The sequence below is a fragment of the Patella vulgata genome, chromosome 4 (assembly GCF_932274485.2).
Source record: "Patella vulgata chromosome 4, xgPatVulg1.2, whole genome shotgun sequence".
In the NCBI taxonomy this organism is placed as follows: Eukaryota; Metazoa; Mollusca; class Gastropoda; family Patellidae; genus Patella; species Patella vulgata.
The window spans coordinates 12,346,144-12,359,833 of NC_065882.2; the positions used below are offsets into that span (position 1 = coordinate 12,346,144).

General features: G+C 41.4%; 1 protein-coding gene and 1 long non-coding RNA gene across 2 annotated transcripts in view; one reads left to right on the top strand and one right to left on the bottom strand.

Moving 5' to 3' along the window:
• Positions 1 to 2,964: 2,964 nt before the first annotated feature.
• LOC126819577 (uncharacterized) overlaps positions 2,965 to 13,690 on the top strand; it is a 52,039-nt gene continuing 41,313 nt past the window's right edge. Inside the window, exon 1 of the long non-coding RNA XR_007679679.2 lies at positions 2,965 to 4,356. This is a non-coding gene — a long non-coding RNA (uncharacterized LOC126819577). The remainder of the gene's footprint in view (positions 4,357 to 13,690) is intronic.
• LOC126819553 (RING finger and CHY zinc finger domain-containing protein 1) overlaps positions 11,540 to 13,690 on the bottom strand; it is a 96,616-nt gene continuing 94,465 nt past the window's right edge. Inside the window, exon 10 of the transcript XR_007679653.2 lies at positions 11,540 to 11,640. The gene's annotated coding sequence lies outside the window, so the exon portion shown is untranslated. The remainder of the gene's footprint in view (positions 11,641 to 13,690) is intronic.

Sequence of the window (13,690 nt, forward strand, 5' to 3'; positions counted from 1 at the left end):
ACCACGCCATTTGACTCAATGACAGACCTTATGATACAGTGCGCACGCGCTACCCCCCCCCCCCCCCCAGGAGGTTCGGTCCCGGTTTTGGTCGAGATAATTCGCCATTGTGTACACGGGACCTCAGTTTATCGCCCCATACGAAGGACTATACGTTGTCTCTGCCCTGCACCACTGACAAGGGGGAACAACAACGGGGATCGAAAATGGGACTTCAACGTTTCAATAACCCTCCAGAGTTACGCCCCTTTGTTACTAAATCCAAAGCCCCCAAAACCCACACCGCCAACCGAAATACACACACGTCCTCGTCCCCACCGTGCTACGTCGCTGATTACAGTCGTTAAATCCTGATATGACAAGTTAGTGTTGAGTGGACGATAACACCCCCTCCCCCTTTCTCTTTCTCTCTGTCTGTCTCCCTGTCCCTATGTATAAGTTTGTTCAAAAACAGTTCCAAAATATTGAATGAATTTAAATATCCAGTAAATTGGTGACATTTTAGAATGTGAGGGGCAGTTTTATTCAAGTTGACATAAAGTTCATGTCATATTATGATTGTTATTGATTTTGTTATTATTACTTGATTGTGAACCTTAGGAGCGCTTACTTGGTCTCATGTCCGCGTCTGTGAGCTAATGTAGACGGGCATACGCCTCGAAGTGTGCTATGGTGGAAACTTTGCGGGTCTCTTTGTATTTCGTTTTCCAGATCTCTATTAGGCTAGTAGGGCGAGTGTCCCCGACCCCAAGAGGGACATACGCCTCGCAGTGTGTTATGGTGGAAACTTTCCAAGCCTCTTTAATTTCATTTTCCAGATCTCTCTTTCATATAGATAACAATTTATTAGGCTAGTAGGGAGAGTGTCCCCCCCCCCCCCCAAGCCCCACTCCCCCTCCCCTCTCTCTCTAACCCGTATCTGAATAAACTCCAATGACCTAGATGAATAGAAACCGTGTTTAATAGAGCTATTATATAAGGCATTACGTCGTTAATATAACCCATTAAAACCAGTTGATTCCCTAAGCCAACTTTTCACCGTTTAATAATAATAGTGCCGGTAAGCGACTAACTTCACTTGGTTGAAGACAAATCGTGCTTGGATTGATCAATGAAAGCTTGGAGGGCTGGTAAGGCACTTGTTTTACATATAGGCCTGGTTTCGATGTTGGTTCTGCCAGTTGAGTTTATCGTCTTTATCGATTTCTCTAATGCTGTTATTCAATACCTAATATACTTTTATTCTCTATCTCAAACCATTGACGGATGGAAATGAAATGAAATGGGGTTTAACGTCCTACTGTTCTGCTCCGAACTGGGCTAATGAAGACGGGCATACCCATACAGTGTGCTATGAGGGAAATTTTGCCCGGACAGCGGCACTACTCTTATATCGAATTCCAACCGTCAAGGGATCTTTTACCTGCACGCCAATGTGTGCATGGGACCTCGTTGTTTCGTCCCATCCGAACGACTAGCCAGCTGTCCTTGTCAGGCCCTCCATCCTGCATCACTGACAAGGGGGACCCACGCCGGAAAATCTGGATGAACTTTCTCGGCCAATTCAGGGATCGAACACCCGACCTTCAGGCTAGCGAGCCAGCGTCTTACCCACTTAGCCACTGTGACACCCCATTGACGGATGGAATCAATTATCTTTTCTTGACACAAAAGAATCATTGTGACTAAGTGCTCAGTGAATGTGGTGCTAGTCGGATTTTGGTCGGGGAAAGCAAAAGCCTCTAGTCGTTCGGGTGGGACCAAAAATCAAGATCCCGTGTAGATGTTGGTGTGCACGTTAAAGAAACCTTGACAGGTCTAATTTGATCGATAAAGAGTAAACGGAACGCCGTACATAGGGGGCCAATTTCAGTTGGTTTCTGAGGCTATTTGCCAAAATATTTTATTTGTCACCCAAATTTTCAACCTGTGCCTGAAAAACGTAAATACATTGCTCGAAAAATGGACGGCTCCTACGGATGCTATAATGTAAACAGTTTTATACGAAGAATAATAGATTACCGTGACAATGGATTATAAATAATATAGAATAACAATTGGCTATTAAATATATAAAACAGAACATTTCTTACGTCTTCCTGGTACAGATTTAGACATATAAGGATGAAATGAAATATATAACACAAAGCGTTAGCGTTCACATACCAAAACTCCACTAAGCTACATGCCAAAAATTTTAAATTATCCCCTTGGCCGGTGGGCAGTGGGGCGGGATGGCCGAATGGTTAGCACGTGCGCGCTGTATCATACGGTTTGTCATTGAGTCAACTGGCGAGGTTTCGATTCCTCGGTTGTACGTGACAAGAAGTAGGGTCGCCTGTCCAACGTCGTGGGTTTTCTCCACGACCTCCGATTTTCTCCCACTGCTAAAGACCCCTACGCGCAGGCGAATTATTGAAATAAAAATTGAACCATATGTTAGTCCAGAAATGACCTAGTTTGTGTCGAGTGGACGTTACCCCCCCCCCCTCTCTCTCTCTCTATCTCCCGGAGAGGGGGGGGGGACAAACACTCAAGAACCCCTCGACCCTTCAGAATACGGTGCTGGCTCGATAACAGGTTTGCTATCGTTGTTGTGGATCACAAGGTCTGTCATTGAATCAACTGGTGTGGTTGTACGTGACACAAGGAGTAGGGTCGCCTGTCAAACCTTGTGGGTTTTCTCCGGTTTCCTCCCACTGCTAAAGACCCATACGCGCAAGCGAAATATTAAAATAAAATTGAACCATATTATATTAGTCCCGAAATGACCTAGTTTGTGTCGAGTGGACGTTAAACCCCATCTCTCTCTCTCTCTCTCTCTCTCTCTCCCCCTCTCTCCAAGGCAGCGAGATATTGCCCACTCTTATTCGAATTCCTCCCGGAGCAAATCGATTAATTGCTAAACCCCATTTCATTTCTAAGAATTCCAACAGCCGGATGCGCTTTTACATACACTGCCAACTTGTCCGATGACGCATACAAGAATTCCTGGCAGTTGGAATGACCGAATTGTGGTGTTGACGAGGCGTAAAACTCCCCTTTCCTGTTTCAGTACAGAGCGTAATTGTATAACGCCGTGCGCGATTGGAATACGTCCAAAACGTACAAAGAAGTTGTTATGATGAGCCGTCAAATCGCAGGTATGACATACTGCTTCACTTAGTCTGTTTTGCCATTGATTGAGATATGTGTGTGTCTGTGTGTTAGAGTCACTGAAAGAACGATAGTTCACTTATAGAGATGGAATGGTAATACAAGGCTGTGTGTACCAGTTAACAGACAGGATGTTATAACGTGTTTTCACGTACGAAACTATCGCTTGAAAACTAAATAATAGCTGTCTTTTCTACTCGGTGTGGTTATGTTGTTCATATTGGTGTCAGCTTTCAGCATAATACGGTTATAATAATGATAATGTTTTTTTTGGGGGGATTCTCTCTGTGTTTTAAGTTTTTATCTCGATCCAAATTTATTAATGGAAGATTCGGATAAGAATGGAGTTAATACCGACAAATCTTGTAAATGTTTTTCTTTCTTGAGGAAATAAAAAAGAAATGTTGAAAGAATCAAAGCTTGCGAGATCAATCATATCGATGTTGAGGAGGATGACGTAATTAAAAAATAACAACAGGAATGACGTGTCTCTACAGGTGATGTAAACGGAATAAACCATGGTTTAAAAACAGTTTCTGAATCTGTAGCAATTTTTGAGAGACTAACACTAAGCCTATGTTATTTCCTATAGTTTTTCAGAAAACAGACCCGTTAAAAAGTTTCCTAATTTAAATTTGAAAACTGTTAAGTTTAATCACAGTGGGAAAATACTAAATTTTAAGTGGTTTCTTGAAGTGCACGGGCCTTTTATTCCCTTTTTCTTGTGCTTGGAGTTACACGGATTTATACTCAAAAATCGTTGATATTCCCAGAATTAAGTGTGAACGAAATATACTTTTTTTTCGTATTAAAGTGACCGACTCATGATCGTTATATTCAAGTATTTGGCCTCATTCGCCGGAAGTAGAACCTTTCTGATCATTCGTGATATAAATATAATGATGAATTATGACATGCAGAGTGGATGATTGCATCGAAGTGTCTTCGCTTAAGAATCGATTGTTTTTGTAAAATGTGTGAAAACACTAAGTACTTGAAAAGCTTGGCTTATATAAGCGGGGCCCGATTTTTGTTGCTATGGACACCGTGCACCATTGTTTGGATGTTTTAAAATGGATTTAATAGTAAATGGCATTTTATTGACGTGTCTTTTGCATGGAAATTTTTAACATAGTGCTAACGTTTGTGGTATCCGACAGCGGTTCCTGTGGTGAATAAAATATAAGTTTTGTAATTCAGGTAAGAATTAGGCTATTATTTTTATTGAACACTCAGCACCTTGTCACATGCAAACGTGGAATTAAAGTCACGGCACTTATATCGATGGTTTTTAAAAGGAATATGGCTCATAGAGCATAATGCCACAAGACCACAGCGATGGTTTGGGACCTGGCCGGTATGAGCAGCTAAAGATTGCTGCGCGGTCCAAAATCACCACACGCCCATTTGTCATAATTCATTCGCGATATTACTCCAGGTGGAAGCGGGCGTTAAGCCCGACACGACGAATGAAAATGCCATAATGCAGCCCAATTGTTTTGATATGAAACAAAACGTATGTTGGCACGCTGGCCTGGAAGTCGGGTGTTCAATCCGTACATTGGCCCAGAAAGTTCATCCAGATTCTCTGGCGTGGTTCCCCCTTGTCAATGATGCAGGACAAGATCGGGCTGACAAGGGCAGCTGTCTAGTCGTTCGGATGGGACGAAAAACCGAGGTCCCGCGTGTACACTGGCTTGCATGTAAAATATCCCTTGGCAGTTGGAATTCGATATAAGCGTAGGCCGTAGTGCCGCTATCCGGGCAAAATTTCCCTCATTGCAAGCTGTATGGCATATGCCCGTCTTCACTATCCAAGTTCTGAGCAGAACAGTAGGACGTTAAACCCCATTTCATTTCATTTCCATCTGTGAACTCCTTAAATGAGAAGTCTATAATAATCAAGAGGAAATGAAATGACATGGGGTTTTATGGCACGTCAACTCCAACTGGGCTATATTGCTCCAAACATCTGGTGATAATCAAAATGACCCAATGCCCAACCCCTCCTCTAATACTACGCCACTACTGGGCGAAAGAGCGTTTCGGCCACAGAAAGGAAATGACTGGGCTGATCAAGACCATATTCATGAAGCAATATTCCTGCTGGATTGACTTATGATACTTGTGCTTTTGTGGGAATGTATCTATTCTTCCCGTTCAATCAAATCTTTCAAAAAAGCACAGCAACATGACAACCCTTCGTTTAATCAGGGGCCTTCCCTAAAACTTTGGACAGCGATATAAGGTATTAAAAACGGTGAAAGTACATTATTCTTTTCCAAACAGTATTGTTTACATTGTCACGCAATTAGTTTTTCTGCAATATTTTACTATGCACTGGTTAATCGTGCGTAAATATTTCGTGAGTCATGACGTAATATGTAAACAATGCGGAGCTCTGTTTAAACCCAAATGACACCATTACGCGATATCACCTCGGTGGAAGCGGACGTAAAATACAACTAACCCATCATTACGCAATTAGGCATTGGTTGTTAATCGGACTACTGACCAGTCATAATTTTGAAAAGAAATTTGCTTTCGTTACAACAGTGCTTGAGTGGGGTTAGGTCTAATCAAACGAAACACTGCGAGGAGTATGATCAAGACCGGCAAACACCATACCGTGCCATAAGGAGAATTTTGCTCGGACAGTGGCACTACGTCCTACTCTTATGTCGAATTCCAATCGTCAAGGGTTCTTTTACGTGTACGCCAACGTGTACACGGAACCTCGGTTTCTCGTCCCATCCGACTGGATGAAAGGACGTTTCGACCCAAGAGGATAAATAGATGCTAAATGAGCGTCTGTATTTGATCGAGACTAAACTTTATACAAGTCTGTATAAAAAAAATGGGGGTCAATCATTCGGATCGATATTTATAGTCGAACATAACACACTAGATCCGTTTATACTACATTAATGATTTCTTTTGAAAGGAGAGAAACATTGCCAGGGGCGATAATCCATTGTGTATTTAGATGGTTGGACTATTGAACAGTTTCTAAATGAATTATGATTAATCCTGCACTCCCATCAATATAATCTAGTAATGAATCTATTGATGGGGATCTGGACTAGTTTATTTATTGTACGGGCTGACAATAGTCGAGATAAATTATATACCATTATGATCTGGCTTTGTAAATACTCGTCACAAAGACAGAGAAAAGGGGTTTGAACGTCCCCTCGATGCAAACTAGGTTATTTTGGGACTGACGTGGTCCAGTTTTATCTCAATCAGGTTGTCTTTAGTAACGTGTATGTGGGGGGGGGGGGGGCACGAGGTTGAACCCTACCTGTTGTCGAGTACCAGATTGTCCGGCGTGGTTTCCCCTTGTCAGTGATGCAGGGCGGATGGCCTGACAAGGACAGCTGTCTAGTCGTTCGGGGGAGGGGGGGGGGTGGATGGCTGAATGGTTAGCGCGCGCTGTATCATAAAGTCTGTCATTGAGTCGACTGGAGTGGTTTCGAATCCCCGGTTGTACGTGGCAAGGAGTAGGGTCGCCTGTCCAACCTGGTGGGTTTTCTTCGGGTCCTCCGGTTTCCTCCCACTGCTAAAGACCCCTACGCGCAAGCGAATTATTGAAATAAAATTAAACCATATGTTAGTCCCGAAATGGCGTATGTCCGTCTTCATTAGCCCAGTTTAGAAGCAGAACAGTAGGACGTTAAACCCCATTTCATTTCATTTCTTGTCGCGTACTCGGAATCATTAGCACATTAGTTGACCCAATGGTAGATCTAATGATCTAATGCGCACGCGTTAAACCACTCGCCACCTTCTCCGACCAAATACACTTCAAGAGCGGTGTCGTGTGATCACGCGCCTTGAGGACGTGGGGTGAGTGGGGCTATCCATCAACCTACCCTTCTGACATTAACAATTCAAAAATTAAAGATACATTATGGGAGATTCGATAAAGAGTTGGCATTCTCACTATAATAGTTAAAAACTAGATAATGTAAAGGCGATTTGCTGAAAATTTCATTCAAATTGATCCACTATGAACCTAGAACTAAGCGATTGAATTTCCGCCTAGCATTGATCATCTCGATTATCCATTTAATCGTTAAATCGTGAAGGAAAGTTATGCAGTAAATCGGCTCACAATCCACTAAAGATCGCAGTCTAGCGATGCCATCTAGAGTTGGTTATGGTCTGGATAGGTTAATTAATATTTAATTAATAATTTAGATAACATTTCAGGCCTAAAGAAAGACCTGCAATAGATATATTTAGCTCATGCATAATGTATGTTTAATATTTAGCCTATGTGCCTTTCATGCGGGTTTTACCGTATTCAAGCTCCGTGACCTAACTGTGATTGGCCGCCTTGGGCGAATTCCGGCTATGTCCTTTTCACTCTCGGTTTGCCCTATCCAAGCTCCGTGAACCAATTAGTTCCCTTTCTGATCGATGGCAATTATTTCTGGTGATCGACCAGGACTTACTACCGTATTTCGTGAGTAAGGTGTACCGAGTTCGATCCATCCTGCGTTTCTCTTGTCAGTGGTTTTACTATCCAATGGTGGTCGTCTTGCACGAGCCCGGATTATGGGTACTATATCTAGACCATCCAGTGCCACTTTCCATTTGACCATTTCTATTCTTTCATATCAACAACAAATTATTGGGTTGGTAAAACGAGGGGCCTTTTCCTGTCGAAAGTAGTAGAATTATTAGAATAAACATATATACCATGTAATAGTGATGGGTGGACCCCATCTCTCTCTCTCTCTCTCTCTCTCTCTCGCGGGCGCGGGATTGTGGAAAGTCATTGAGCATTATAGTGGTGACAAGGAGTAGGGTCGCTTTTCCAACCTTGTGGGTTTTCTCCGGTTTCCTCCCACTGCTAATGCTAAAGACCCATACGCGCAAGCGAAATATAAAATTCATATATTAGTCCCGAGTAGACGTTACCGCCCCCATCTCTCTCTCTCTCTCGCGCGCGATTGTGGAAAGTCATTGAGCACTACAGTGGTATATGTTTATGTCTGCCTTTAATATAGGAACTTATTGTCTCTTCTGGGAAACAGTAGGAGGTTAAACACCATTTATTTTCATTTCATTTCTCTTCTGGGAAAATTAACCATAAAAGTATAACCACAATAGCTACAAATTACCCAATTTGTGCCGTTTAATACGAGAAATATCAGTCCACTCATTGCCAATCTGAATAGATTTTACCATACCATTATCTTTATAGCCGTGCTGATCAAACACTATTATGGCTTCATTTAGCATTAAATAACGTTTATAAAAAATCAGATGCTATGAATGATTATAAATGATTGTAAATGGAAGCCAATATATGTGTAACTCAAATTACCCCTATTCCATTTAGATAGTCATGACTTTAAGACAGTGGTTCTCAACCGTATTGCCAAAGGCACGCTTTGGAACATATGAATAAATAGCGGCACACCTGGCTAAATAAAGAAACACACAGCTATGAACTTATCAGTAGACATGGCGTATGTCCGTTTCATTTCATACCGGATACCAAATTATGCTGTCACGTAACAATGAAATAAACATAGCAATGCAATAAGATTGTCTACAAAACATTTAAACATACATTGTGCAAGATCTAAATCTGCCTATTGTAGGTCTTTCTTTAGGCCTGAAATGTTATCTAAATCATTTATTAGACATTAATTAACTTATCAAGACCATAATCAACTCTCGATGCCATCGCTAGCCTGCGATTTAAAGAATATTTAAAGATGGGTTCCCAGAAAATTATTTATCGGGTGGTTATTTCCAATAAAAGTATGGTAATATTCGTATATATGGAAAGTAGAGATATCCATTCTTACTAGAAAAATACTGGATTGCCCGAAAAACACTCATGGAGCGTATACAGGACAAAAATGCAAGGGTTCCCCTAATCAACAGCCCGACGATTAGGAATTTCTGCACGCGTGATGCCAAAGGTCACACGCGAACATTGAGCGCTTGATGTACAAGTTGATAAACTTTATGAAGAGTTAGACGTACAACACTTTCTGAGATAAAGATGACGGAAAAGACGCGGGTAGTGGATAATCCGAAAATTTAATTAGGATTCGATATTTGTAATAAATAGTAAGCGATTAAAGACAACATCGTTTTATGTATGCAATGAATTCTCCTCTGACTTCCAATAGAGGTAAGTCACGTGACGTAAACATGACCTGGTTTGATGGATTTTTTTATAGCAGGACATTCCTTCGCAATTACAATGTTTGAGAAGGATTTGAAGCAAAGTTATGACAAATTAATTAGTTTGAATATGTTTTTAGTCCATTTAAACCATTAAATCACCCAGTTTGTACGCGGGAACCCATCTTTAAATAGTGTTTAACTATTATAGCGAGAACTGTCAACTCGTTATCTAATCTCCCATAATTCCCCTTTAATAAACTACATAACCGCCATTTTATTTTTGTTTTGCCTTTTATTGTGATGCGAATTATAAAACTCTGGGAATTATCTCCTGTGTTTTAATCATTAGCAAAATTATCTGGCTATAAATATCGATCATACCAACTCTACGACAAGAAAATTGCCTTTTCACAGTTCTAATTAAAACTCTAAGTCAATGAGACTATTGCGTGTGATCAGATGAAATGGAAAAAAAATGGAGATCGAGTGCAAACAACAAACGGGTTGACATAAAGTCGCGATATACTCCTAGATAAATCACGCTAATTTGAACAACTCTTAAACACGTGAATCGACTGAGGTCAAAGGTTATTTAATGAATGATAATCGATGGTGTGTAACGATTTGAAGCGTTGTCGCGTTATTATCATTATGAACGAGATAATGTAACTTATAAAAGTATTGAGCGAGCACCGATCGTTAAGAGTGGCAATACGTCCATACAATCAAGATGAACGTGTTGTTACCAATAAATCTTTTTATTGTACTAATTATCGAACATGTTTATTAATTTAGAGAGAGAGAGAGAGAGAGAGAGAGAGAGAGAGCTTACCATGGCCAACGAAGACGGGCATATGTCATACAGTGTGATGTGATGGAAATTTTGCCCGAACACGCCAAAGTGTACACCTCTGTTTTCGTCCCAGCCGACAACCCAGCGCTATCCTTGTCCAGCCACCGCGCCCTGCATCATTGACAAGGGGGAACCGCGCCGGAAAATCCCAAGGAACTTTCGAACCCGTGACCTCCAGGACTGCGAACCAGCGCCTTACTCACTGAGACACTACGGCTCTTCAAGTAATAAGGTTGTGAATTACCACAATGGTATGTGGTTTATTTTTATAAAATAATGAAAATATATTGCTACTTATTTTATTACCATAGTTATGCGCGCATTTCGAAGGGGGAGGGGGGCATTTCTGCACGAATAGTGGCCTTTCCACCTACTCATTTCGAATTCCAGCTTCCAAGGAATCTTGTTTGTATATATTACCAATGTATGCCAGCTGACTCAAATTTTAGTCCAACCTGAATAATAAGACACCTTTGCCTAGTCAGTTCCGCCACAAGCGGTATCCCCTGTAAACAAGTTAGAACCGGTTTCACACCCGTGACATTCTGGTTATGAGTCTAGCGTCTTTAGCATGCAACCATCGCTGACATAACAGTTTAAAAACAGATATCACCAGTTTCTTAATTAGTTGATTGGCAGCTGGGCTAGATGTACAATTGCTTTTATTTTCCTTTTTCAAGAATTATTTAAGATGTGCTTCACGCAACGGTTCTTTTGAAAAGATCTTATTAGCGTCGCCATCTTGTTATTGCCACCATTGTTGTTGATAGGGAAATGGTTCTTTTAGAGTTATTTCCCCGGAGAATAAAAATCATTCTTTGAAGAGAAAATGTTTCACACACCCGTTTTAATGAATCATTTTATCTTTAGGGAACGATATATCAGTATCTATCGCGGATCCGTTCAAATAAAATAACTTCTAGTCAATTTCAATAAATTGAAAGCAATGAAATGAAATGAAACGGGGTTTAACGTCCTACTGTTCTGCTCCGAAATGGGCTAAGGAAGACGGGCATACGCCATAGAGTGTGCTATGAGGGACATTTTGCCCGGACAGCGGCACTGCGGCCTACTCTTATATCGAATTCCAACTGTCAAGGGATCTTTTACGTGCACGCCAATGTGTACACGGGACCTCGGTTTTTCGTCCAATCCTAACAACTTGACAGCTGTCCTTGTCAGGCCCTCAGTCCTGCATCACTGACAAGGGAGAACCACGCCGGAAAATCTGGATGAACTTTCTCGGCCAATGCAGGGATCGAACACCCGACCAGTGTATCTTAATAACAGGCCATTAGCCTACACATTAACATAAACAGTTCATATGGGCGGCTTATCTGACGCAAAGAGATACACTGTCAAAAGTGAAAATGGACGTTTTTAATTTTTGTCTTGATAATGAGTAATTGCTCCACCAATCCTCAGACATTCAGCAATTCATCGTGGCATGCTCCTAATCAACCGTCCAATCTGAACTACTTCTCTTGCAGTGCCACGGCCAATTCTTGCAGCCAATTCTCCCGATCAAATTAAACGTAACACACTAAAGCAAAGATACGCTAAACAGTAAATCTTATGCAAGAACCGATAGGAAAGCAAACATGGATAGGAAAAACCAGCAAGCGGCAGTTTTAACCAACCCTTCCTTGAAGTGTCAAATTTGACAATGAACCCCTCCCACGCATATGGCGCTATTGCGTGTCGCACATGCAGCTCAGTGGTTCAGTTGGGGCGATAAATTCTTCATCTGTGAACATACTCTCAAAGCATGTCAAGTGTCCATGACTATTTATCATATCACAACCTGCATAGGTATTTGCATGTCAATATCCCCTACTTTTTTTTGAAGAGTATATTACTGAGTGACGTTTCCACTAGTCTTCTCTAGTCTCAGGGGGGTTGGATGGCCGAATGGTTAGCACGTGCGCGCTGTATCATAAGGTCGGTCATTGAGTCAACTGACGTGGTTTCGATTCCCCGGTTGTACGTGACAAAGAGTAGGGTCGCCTGCCCAACCTCGTAGGTTTTCTCCTGGTCCTCTGGTTTCCTCCCATTGCTAAAGGCCCCTACGCGCAACCGAATTTTTGAAATAAAATTGAACCATGTGTTAGTCCCGAAATGACCTAGTTTGTGTTGAGTGAACGTTAATATCTCTCTCTCGTCTCTATCAAGCAACTGCATGTACAACAAGTACTATGGACTGGGAACCGGGTATGATCTCATCGTAGCCATCTTGGACTTGTGACGTCCACATAAAAATAGAAATCCTTCAATTGTCCAAGGAACATATATTATGTCGATGGTACATGCATTGGCGGGACTGTGGGCTGATACTGCTTCGATTAGGCTAATGAACAACAAGACTAGAAGCGTTTGTTGACCAGATTATGGTCAGAGACCTCCCACTAATTACCTTGAAGAAATATAAATCGATGAGTAAGCCCTTCGTCCTTTTTTCTGCGATATCACTTCGGTAGAATCAGACGTTAAATAATGCTATTTCCCACACATACTTTTTGTCTAATTTCACCTTAGGTGGAATAAGAGGACGTAAAACCCCAGGAACGAACGAACTAACTTCTTGTCTCTTGTCTGCGATATCACCCAAGGTGGAAGCGGACATTAAATAAAGCTATTTCACACACCCTTCGTCCTCCACCCAAGGTTGAAGCGCCCGTAAAACCCTTCGAACGAACGGACTTCGTCCTCATTACGTAAATTGTTGTTTACATGTATATAGTGTATATAATGCCCCATTATTTATTAATATTATAGACGACGAGATAATCGTAGTGGAAACTTCACCCAGTAGTAAACAGTAATTACATAAAAATTGTGCCCGTGTTTTTCAAATTCGATTACTAATGTCAGAGAGAGAGAGAGAGAGAGAGAGAGAGAGAGAGAGAGAGAGAGAGATGGGGTTTAACGTCCACTCGACACAAACTAGGTCATTTCGGGACTAACATATGGTTTAATTTTATTTCAATAATTCGCTTGCGCGTAGGGGTCTTTAGCAGTGGGAGGAAACCGGAGGACCCGGAGAAAACCCACGAGGTTGGACAGGCGACCCTAGTCCTTGTCACGTACAACCGGAGATTCCAAATCACGCCAGTTGACTCAATGACAGGCTTTACTAATGTCATAGAAACAATTTGATTAACACACAGATCCTATTTAGTGTTGTCATTTATAGTTCGTAATTTCATTTGACTTGTCTTCACTACACCAGGTGCAAGCCATCGAAAGTATAAAATGACGAAACCAAATATAGATCCGTGTTTTAATCTGATTGCCACTGAAACAATTGGTTCAAGAAGAATGTAATTTGTCAGGTTCTGTGATATCCCATTATTTATGTGATGTATGATTATTTCTGTGATATCCTATGTTTTCTGTGATGTCCGATCATTTCTGTGATGGCCTGACTAATTCTGCATTTGGCCTTAATATTTAGAACTAACCGTTTAAGACCACACACGAGTTAAAACTACTTTTATCATAAAGCATTTTGGTTGAAATATTGTT